General features: G+C 40.9%; 1 non-coding gene across 1 annotated transcript; it reads left to right on the top strand.

Annotated features, from left to right (window-relative positions):
* Positions 1 to 9,767: 9,767 nt before the first annotated feature.
* Positions 9,768 to 9,874, top strand: LOC132653899 (U6 spliceosomal RNA). Its single transcript, XR_009591723.1, has one exon. It is a non-coding gene; the product is annotated as a U6 spliceosomal RNA (small nuclear RNA).
* The last annotated feature ends 953 nt before the right edge of the window (positions 9,875 to 10,827 follow it).

Genomic DNA, 10,827 nt, shown 5'->3' with positions numbered 1-10,827 from the left:
ACAAGGGAAAAACATGTATGGCAAGAACATCAAGTCTCTAAAGAAAGAAACTGAAGAATATATCAGAAGATGGAACGACTTCCCATACTCATGGATCCATAGGAATAACACAGTGAAAAAGGCCATCTTACAAAAAACCAGCTACAGATTCAATGCAATTCCCATAAAAATTCTTTACAGACCATGAAAAAGCAATTCTCAACTTCATATGGACAAACAAGCAAACAATAAATAAATAAATAAACCAAGATAGCTAAAACCATCCTGTACAGTAAAAGAACTTCTTGAGGCATCACCATCCCTAATCGCAAGCTACACTACAGAGCAATCAACAGTAATAAAAACCTCATGGTGCTGGCATATAAACAGACAGGCTGGTCAATGGAGTCTAATCGAAGAACCAGAAGGAAACCCACACACCTATGGACACTTGTGTTTTTTTTTTGTTTGTTTTTTTTTTTTTGCAAAGAAGCCAAAACTATACAATGGAAAAAAAGGAAAGCATCTACAACAAATGGTGCTGGTCAGACTGGATGTCTGCATCTAGAAGTATGCAAATAGATCCATGTCTATTACCCCGCACAAAATTCAAATTTAAGTAGCTCAAAGACCTAAACATAAAACCAGATTCACTAAATCTGACAGAAGAGGAAGAGGGGAAGAGCCTTGAACATACCGGCAGAGGAGACAACTTCTTAAACAGGACACCAACAACTCAGGCTCTAAGCTCAACAATTCAGAATGGGACCGCATGAAGCTGAGAAGTTTCCGTAAGGCGAAGGACACTTTCAAAAAGACAAATGGCAGACTACAGAATGGGAAAAAATATTCACCAACCCTGCACCAAACAGAGGGCTAATATCCAAAATATATAAATAACACAAGAAATTAAACACCAACAAACCAAACAACCTAATTAAAAATGAAGTAAAGATCTAGGTAGAGAATTCTCAACAAAGGAATCTTTAATGGCTAAGAAGCACTTAAATGTTAAATATCCTTAGTCATCAGGGAAATGCAAATTAAAATGACTCTAAGATTCCATCTTACACCCATCAGAATGGCTAAGATAAAAAAAAAATTCAAGGGTTGGCACATGCCATGCGGGTGAGGATGTGGAGCAAGAGGAACGAACACTCCTCCATTGCTGGTAGGAGTACAACCTTGTACAGCTACTTTGGAATTCAGTTTGGTGGTTTATCAGAAAATTAGGAATAGTTCTACCTCAAACCCAGCAACTACTCCGGGGCATACACCCAACAGATATTCCACCATACCACAAGGACAGTTGGTCACCTATGTTCATAGCAGCTTTATTTGTAGTAGCCAGAAACCAGAAAATAACTAGACACCCTTCAGTTAAAGAATGGATAAAAATATGGTACACAATGGAACATTACTCAGCAATTAAAAACAATGACATCGTGAAATTTGCAGGCAAATGGATGGAACTAGAAAAGATCATCCTGAATGAGGTAACCCAGACCCACAATGACACACATTGTATGTACTTAAATATAAGTACTAAAATATAAATACTAGCCATAAAGTACAGGGTAACATACTACAATCCACAGACCCAAAGAAACTAAGTAACAAGTAGGACCCAAGAAACAATGCTTGAATCACACTGAGAAAGGGAAATAAAGTAAACGTATGGGTGGATGGGGCGGGGACTGGGTACAGGAGGGAGGGGGAACAAGAACTGGGAAGATCAAGTTTGGGAAAGATGGTAGGAGAGAGGGGAAAGAGAGAACTGGAATCTGTATGGGGAGTATCTCTAAAAGAAGCTCAAAATCTGGGACAATGGAAACTCACAGGAATCTATGAGGGTGACCTTAGCGAAGACTCCTAGCAACGGGGAAATGCAACATGAAAGAGTCACCTCCTGTAGCCAGGTAAGACTTCCTTCCACTGGAGGGATGCGGATACCAACACAGCCACAAAACCACGGACCCACAATTTTCCCTGCCTATAAGAGGTACAGAAATTAAGAAAGAGCAAGAAGGGAGGGAATGGCCAACCATTCCCTCCAATGACTAGCTCAACGTGAGCCCTATTCCATGAGACAGAGCCCACCCACCTCAATGACCAGCATGGCACAAAACCCCAACAGTGCAGCGGTGGTACACATACTTTGGCTGGTAACCAATAGCTCTCTAATTGGACTTTCCCAGTAAGAGGGATAGCAGGGTAGGTACTGGAAATCCAGCTAACATATCACTGCTAGGAAAATTATGCTCATTGGAGAAATCTACAACCATTAAATTACTAAACAAACATTATCACTTGTCTTTATAGCCACATGTAAGTATAGTCTTCATCCCCTCATTAAGGGAAGCTTTTTATTTTTCAACAGATGGAGACTCTTACAGAAAACCACACACAATCAAAATGCAGAGTTATGGATCCCACCTCCTAAGGTTCCAAAATACTTCTCTACCTAAGGCTCAGAGAGCATTGCTGAGGCGGGAGTAGAAAGAGCCAGAGGATTGTGGAGTTTTCTAGAAGATTGATCCTCCTAGTACTATCAGAAGCTATATTTGCCAAAACTCACCAACATGGTTTCCAAACATGAGCTGAACAAGGATGACACCAAACAACATGCCAAAGTGAACAGAAAAAAAGACCATGAGTTCTCAACCCTACACAGAGAACTACAGCAACTGAGGAAAGATGGAAATAGGAGAGGAGGCCTCTTTAGGGAAGAGCACAGGAATTGGTTGTTCAGTGCCAAATGGTCAGCACTGAAAACATACATAGAGCTAGCTTTACATGGACTGAACAGGTTACATTTAGGAAAGAATATGTATTTGCATATTCACTTTAAAGAGGTCATGAATTTGAAAGAGAGTAGGGAGGAATGTAATGGGGGGTTTACATGGCAGAAAATGGAGGTAGAAACGTCATAACCAAATTATATTCACAAAAAAGGTTTTGAAATATCTGGCATGCAAACACAACAATCTGAGTTTAGTCCCTAGAATCCACATAAAAACTGAATACAGTTGGCAGCATCTGTAGGTGCTGAAATCCCAGCGCCTACAGAGAATGGGAGAGAGAGGTGTGGAACTACACTAACACATGACGTGAGGCAATATAAACCAAGAGACAGAATGATTTTTTAAATCCCTACTGTGTGCTGGTAGTGAAGTTGTATGGTATGAGAACAATACAAAACAAAAGAAATCCTCATTTGTGGAGATAGTTACAAAAAAGATACACATTTTCAGAATAGATGTCTGGCTTGCTAGAAGAAGGAAAAGGAGGAGGAGAACATGAAGGAGAAGAAGAAAAAGAGAAAGAAGAATGCAGTTGTCCTTTGAACTCCACACAAGATGCACGGTGGCACTGGGCACAATGGCACAGGCACAGGAACACACACCCACACAAACAAGCATTCACAGTATGTACTCCTGACAACACCATGAACTTGTATAAAGCAACAAGCACAACAATCCATAGACCACCACACTGCCGTGTAATGTCATTTTTATTTATTGATAAGGACAGCTCCTTTTCAAACTTAAGTCCAGTTCTCCATCTCACGCTTAACTCTAACTTACTTTTGATGTTTTTTTTCCTATACACATAAGTGATTAAATATTTCTTTGACTTCGAAAAATATGATTACTCCTCTATATAAACCTTTAGAAGATTGATCACTGGAGGTGACTCGAACAATTCTAGTGTGTCGTCCTTTACCCATTATTTATAGACAATTGAAAATCTTACAGGCCAATCTGGCAGGAATTAGTAACCCAAGGCCACATCATTAACCCCGAGTGAGAATGCCATAGTCTTTGCTGTAAGAATGTTAGAAATTTCTAGACCTCTTTTTCCTATTTTATTGGCTCATTCTCAAAGCTCAGAGTAAATGGTTACTTCAAAGCCTCTTATTTTTCTATCATGTTTTATTACTGTGTTAAGAGGGTATTGTCAGGTTTTTTTTGGGAGATGAAAACTGTAAAGAAGAACCAGAAGGAACATTTTGAAGACTTTTAAGCATTTTAAAATCTGATGTCAAGGAAAACAGCATTAGAAACCATTATTTTAAACTTTTCAATTTAAAAGTGCCAGTACTCATTTGACCTCATAATTGTGTATTTCAATCAAATGACTGTTTTGCTTCGGACTGCAGAGCTGGGGAGTGTTTTTAAAAAGTACTGTATCAATCATCATTTGAACTGTCCACAGGGTTCACAATACAGAATCATCACTACTAGTGTGAGTTTTCAAACAGAAGGTTAAAACTTTGTAAGGGAGAGAGTATCCTCAAATTTGTAAGGTAATCTTTGGAAATAAAGTCATCCTCTGTGTGAGACCATTAGAAATTAATATCCCAACCATTTCAGCTACCTTCCCAGATCCTCAGAGATCTGCAGATCCCAGATCTGCAGAGTGGAGATCCTAGGTTTCCATGGCTCCTATCCACAGCCAGACTTATCAGCCCCTCTGGTCTGTGTGAATAGTGTTTGGCCATGTGGGTCGCTTCTTATAGGTCAGAGTCAAAGTCCTATAGGTCAGAAATGAAGTCATTGCGGTATAAAGGGATATTTCTTTTTCTTGTGCCTGCTATAAATGTACCCCATGTTAGAATGGATACTAACATTCATACAAATGACATTCATACTGAGCAAACTATGGTTCAGCAAGCCATAACCTAAAGTCAGAAGCAACTTTTGGAAGAACACATGCCCTGTCCACTGGCAGCAGTAGCTGTGGTTAGAACCTAGAATGTTCCTTGAAGGGTCGTGTGCCATTTGCTGTGGTGGTTTGAATAGGTATGGCCCCATAGACTACATGTGAATGCTAGGCCCATAGGGAGTGGCAGCATTAGGAGGCATGGCCTTGTTGGAGTAGCTGTGCAATAGTAGTTGGAGAAGGTGTGTCACTGTAGGGAAGGGCTTTGAGTTCTCCTATGCACAAGCTACACCTAGTTGGGCTCACAGTCTCCTTTTCTACCTTCAGATCAAAATGTAGAACCGTCTGCTCCTCCAGCACCATGTCTTCTACATGCTGCCATGCTTCTGCCATGATAATGGACTAAACCTCTGAAACTATAACCCAGCCCCTATTAAATGTTTTCCTTCACGAAGTTGCCATGGTTGTGGTGTCTCTTCACAGACATGAAACTCTAACTAAGACACCAGCTGATGAGTTTTTGTGAAATAATTAAATCCTGGGGGCTTCAACCTTCTCATGGATTCTTCAGACAGTAGCTTTAGTGGGAGGTGGCAGAAAGTTGGAAATGAACCCTAGTTTTAGGAAGCAGGTCCATGGAATGGTGGTAAGAGGTATGTACCTTGGCCTCTTTGTTTCCTGCCACCTCAGTGGGAGCAACTTTGCTCCCCATCATGAATCTCTGCCTAGACGTAGGTCCACAGCCGCAGACCAGAACTGAACAGTGAGCCAAAATGAATCTCCCACCTTTCAGTTGCTTGCATCGGGTGTTTTGTCACAGTAATGGAAAGCTGACTGGTGCCAGCACTTTGGTATGCTCTTCATATGTGTCTTTTGGATGAAAACATACAGTTCATGCATGATTGGGATTTTCTGTAGTGGCCATGTTTATTTTGCTCCGTAATATTGGGGATTAAATCTCTGGGCTTCAAGCATGTTGGACAAGTGCTTTTCCACTAAACCATATCTCCTGCCCGCTTTCTAATTTTTTTGAGAAAAGTTTTGCTAAGTTGCTCAGGCCTGTATTGAACTTGTGGCCATCCTGCTCTGTCTCCCCCAATAGCTGGACTGGACATGTATGCCTGCACCACCAGGCATTGCTTCTATGTGCGTATTTACCTAACACATTGCAAAACAAAAGGGGAAGTACGTTTGCCCCGACTGGTGGGGGAATTTGGAACAGCAGGTTTGTTCTCACACTTTCGTTGCACTTCAAAGCGGAGCACCATCGCCCTCTTATTTGCCGTTCAGAACACCATGCTGACAGCCAGCCTCTGTCAGGTCCCTGCACTTCTAAATCCAGGCACAGTCTTCCTTTCATCCTTTCCTCTCCTCTGACCCATTCCTTTATTCCAATGTCTACGTCTCCACATAGTCAGGGCTTCCTGCCTCCTAGGGCTTCATCTATTTGTATGTTCTTATGGTCCACCTTCCTGGGAAGGGTGAACTAATTTTACAGCATCCGCCTCCATATGTGGTCTGACCCACTTCATTATTCTTCATCCTCAATCCCCATGTCGACTATTCAACCTCGCAACCCCAATGGACCACTTCGACGTCTCTTATCCCCACAGGGATGAAGCCCTTTTCCTGTCCCTAACCACAGAGCCCCCACTCCACCTCCCATCAGTGCCTCAGTGACTTCTCACTAGACTCCCTTTTCTCTTAAGAGATTAAATGGTCCCTTATCCCTCTCAGCACACAAAGATTCTCTCCCATCTTCACCTAACACCTCCTCCTGATGTTATAACATCTCTCTTTGATGTCATATCCTTCTGTCCAAAATTTCAAACCATGGTCCCATTAAAGGCCCAGTGAAACCATTTCCATTTTTAAAAATTTCCCCAAGCATATCAACTTTGCCTGTAGTCAACTTTTCTCCCACCTTTATTTTATTGATGGTTTTTGTACTATTATTTTGTGTTATTATTTTAATACAAAAGCACATGTACCCACACACTGACATATCCGTACATATGTACACATATGCTTGTCACTGTAGACTCACACACTTGTGGATGCACACATACACGTAAAATAAAATCACACATGCACATACCCACACTTAGTCAGACTCACACATGCACTTACACACACACACTCACACACACACACACACACACACACCTCTATCTTTTTTCTACTTTGAGGGTTTTATTTGTTTGTTTGTTTTGTTTTGATACAGGGTTTCTTTGTGTGGCTGTCCTGGATTCACTTTATAAATAGGCTGGCCTCGAACTCACAGAGACATGCCTGCCTCTGCCTCCCTGGGTGCTGGCATTAAATGCATGCACCACCATGCCTGGCTCTACTTTTACTGTTGTCAAATGCTCACTTACTAATATAAGGACATGTTTTTCCTATAAGTCTTCTTGCAAAGAGGCCTATGGTTCCTATATGAACAATGTCACCTAATATCCATGCACTGAAGACTAGGCGCCCAAGATGAAGATATTGGGAGGCACTGTGAAGGCAGGGGCTAGTAAGAGACCCTAATATTACAACATAGAGGCCCTCAGAGGAGATTGTCAGTCTCTCTTGGCTTGTGATGTAAGCACTCTCGATGGCTCGCACACCTGCCCTAATATACTGCCCTTAACAGAAGTCCAAACTGGGGTGGGGGTGGGTCTCTGACCATGGTTTGAACCTCCAAACTGTGAGTCAGATAAACCTTTCTCTCCAAAACTTAATAATAGAGTGTTGCATTGTAGTAATTCAACACAGACAGTTACAACTAGTATAAGCAATGACACTGTAGGAAACACATGATGAGTAAGAGGGAGTATAACACATCTATGTAGGTCCTGGACAACAGACAAAAGACTCAGCATGCATCTTGGACTGAGGCTGTGGGCAGTCTCCCAGGATCACCATGGCAGCACTCTGGATGTGAAACTCCAATGTTCTGAAATGCTTAGGCTTGCTGGAGCTCAGAGGAGATGGCATGAGCAAGCAAGAGGAGCATCTTTTATCACTAATAAGCAATGGTTTTGTGATTCTGCAGAATGTTACATGAAGTTCTCTAGTGTACAAAATATAGTTGCCATATTGTTTTACAGTAAACATGAAGGGATTTGCACAAAAACTAAGGCTGTTAGATTAATTAGCAAAATCCAAAATTGTGACACAACTGCCCAAACAGAACACTAACAGATTATAAATACATGGATAATACAAAGATGGCTATATGATAATTATGGATAGATAATAGACCAGTTAGATAGATAGGTAGGTAGGTAGATGATAGATTAGGTAGACAGACAGACAGACAAACTGATAGATAGATAGATAGATAGATAGATAGATAGATAGATAGATAGATAGATAGATAGATAGATAGATATGATAGAAATAAATGTGAATATTTGATAGGTAGGTAGATGATAGTTACCTTACTGTCCTGGAACTTTGGTCCATGTCCAAAACCTTAATTCCAGTGGTTTTCAACTTTCCTAATAAAAAGTGGTTTTGTACAACCAAATCTTCGGCAGAGTGCAGGGAATCATATGAAAGAAGGGGAGTTTGATGTGGAAAGGATAGGAGCTCCACAAGGACCAAACGTATCTGGGCACAGGGTCTTTTCTGAGATGGACACTCAACCAAAGTCCATGAGAGGATAAAACCTAGAACCTCTGCTCGGATGTGACCCGTGATAGCTCAGTAATCAATTGGTTTCCCATAGTAAGGGGAACAAGGACTATTACTAACAGGAACTCAATGACTGGCTCTTTGACCTCCCCACCTCCCAAGGGAGGAGCAGTACTGTTAGGCCACAGAGGAGGACTTTGTAGCCAGTCTTGAAAATACCTGACAAAAGGGAATCATATGAAAGGGGAGGAGGTCCTCCCCTATTAGTGGACATGGAAAGGGGCAGGGAGGAGATGAGGGAAGGAGGGTGGGATTGGGGAGGGAATGAGGGATACAGCTGGGATACAGAATTAACAAAATGTAACTAATGAGAAAAATAAAATTATGGAAAAGAAAAAAAAAGAATTGAACCATGATGTTACAGATTAATGATAAACTGTTAAAATGAAACTAGTAATCTTAAATATATTCCTAAATACATGACAATGCCCTTGTATTATGAAACCTTGATTTGTATAAGAATAGAGATTTGTTTGGTCCAGTGTAGTATGTTTATATGTGATTTATAGATACTAAGGGTTAGACAGATGATGCTGGTTTTCCCCTGAGAAAGGGAAGTAGAAATTGAAGGACTTTTCTATTTGTTTTTCCTTATTTTCTTTCCATGTTTTCTACATTGTTTCTAAAATGTGAAATTTAAAATGCACTAATTTCTCTTACAAAAAAAAGTGGTTTTGTAACCCTTTAATACAGTTTCTTGTGTTGTGGTGACTCCCAATCACAAAATTATTTTGTAGTATTTACTTCATAACTGTAATTTGCTGCTGTTATGGATCGTAATTCAAATATCTGACACAGAATATCTGATATGTGATTCCTGTGAAAGGGTAGTTCAACTCCCAAATAGATCATGGCCCACAGGTTGAGAACCACTGCTTCAGTCCACCGTGCAGCCTATGAGACCAAAAGGCTAAGCTTAGCAGTATGAGCGTTACACTGCTGAGTTAACTGGAATTGAAAGCCTCAAGAAGTAAAGCACCATATGAGTGACATCAAATCCTCCACATCACTGTTCACGGCTTGCTCGGCATGGCTTGTTCATCCTGCTTTCTTATACAGTGCTTGTCCACCTGCCCAAGCATGGCACCACCTCCAGTTACCTGGGTCATTCCACATCAATCACCAACTAAGAAACTGCCTCATATGCTTGCCCAGAGGTCAATCTATTGGGGTCATTTTCTCAACTGGGGTTGCCTCTTCCTAGCTTGTGTTACACTGACAAGAAGAAAGAGAAGAGAGAGAAAGAGAGAGAGAGGAGAGAGAGAGAGAGAGAGAGAGAGAGAGAGAGAGAGAGAGAGAACAAAAGAAGGAAATAATCAGGACAATACATATATGGATGTATGATGACAGAATTGATAGATATATGACAAATAGGTAGATAAGATATACATATGCATAGATGGGTCTGCTCACACATATTTAAACATAACACATCCGTGCTCACTTCAGCAGCACATATACTAAAATTGGAACGATACAGAGAAGATTAGCATGGCCCCTGCACAAGGATGACACGAAAATTTGTGAAGCATTCCATATTTTTAAGCAGAAAATTTGAACACAGGGGTCTTCCCAGAGACTCATACTCCAACCAAGTACTAGGCATGGAGATAACATAGAACCTCTGCACAGATGTAGCCCATGGCAGTTTACTGTCCAAATAGGTTACATAGTAATGGGAAGAGGGACTGCCTCTAACATAATCTGATTGGCCTGCTCTTTGATCACCTCCTCCTGATGGGGGAGCAGCCTTACCAGGCCACAGAAGATGACAACGCAGCCACTCCTGATGAGATATGATAGACTAAGATCAGAAGGAAGGAGAGGAGGACCTCCTCTATCAGTGGACTTGGGGAGGGGCATACATGAAGAAGGGGTAGGGAGGGACTTATGGGGGGATACAAAGTGAATAAAGTGTAATTAATAAAAAAAAGAAAGAAAAACATAACACATTCATGCACTTATAGAAGGAGTATTTTAAGGACCTGCTTCATGTAACAACAGAACTGTCAAGTCTGAGCATTTAAAATGATGGGCAGTCTTGAATACCTACAAGTACTCCTCTTCTTGATGCAGACATTTTCCTCTTTGAGAAACTTCATTCTTCGTTCTAAAGGATTGTCTTGAGCCCACAAGCTCACATGTTGTACAGGACACTGCTTTACTCAATCTACTGATAATCCACAACAGATAAGAGTAGTTGTTTAACAAAAGTGCTAGGCACCAGAATCCAGGACCTGAGAGTGTGCTCCTACTCAAGATAGTGGTTCTCCTATAGAGGATGTGAAACTTTCTTGTCATGCCCTCAAGAACTGAGTCAAACATCATCTCCAGTGTCTTCAAGTTCTATCTTTTGCCAAGTGAAACCCTTCTTTTAAAATGGTCATGTGTCTACATTAAATAATGTTTCTCCTTTGGGATGCCATTTGAAGCATGTGACATCCTACTTAATTTTTGAAATACATCCCTACTAGAAAAGATAATCTTGTTAAATCA

Source organism: Meriones unguiculatus, chromosome 4 (genome assembly GCF_030254825.1).
Source record: "Meriones unguiculatus strain TT.TT164.6M chromosome 4, Bangor_MerUng_6.1, whole genome shotgun sequence".
NCBI classification, from domain to species: Eukaryota; Metazoa; Chordata; class Mammalia; order Rodentia; family Muridae; genus Meriones; species Meriones unguiculatus.
This window is presented reverse-complemented; position numbering and strand designations above follow the sequence as displayed.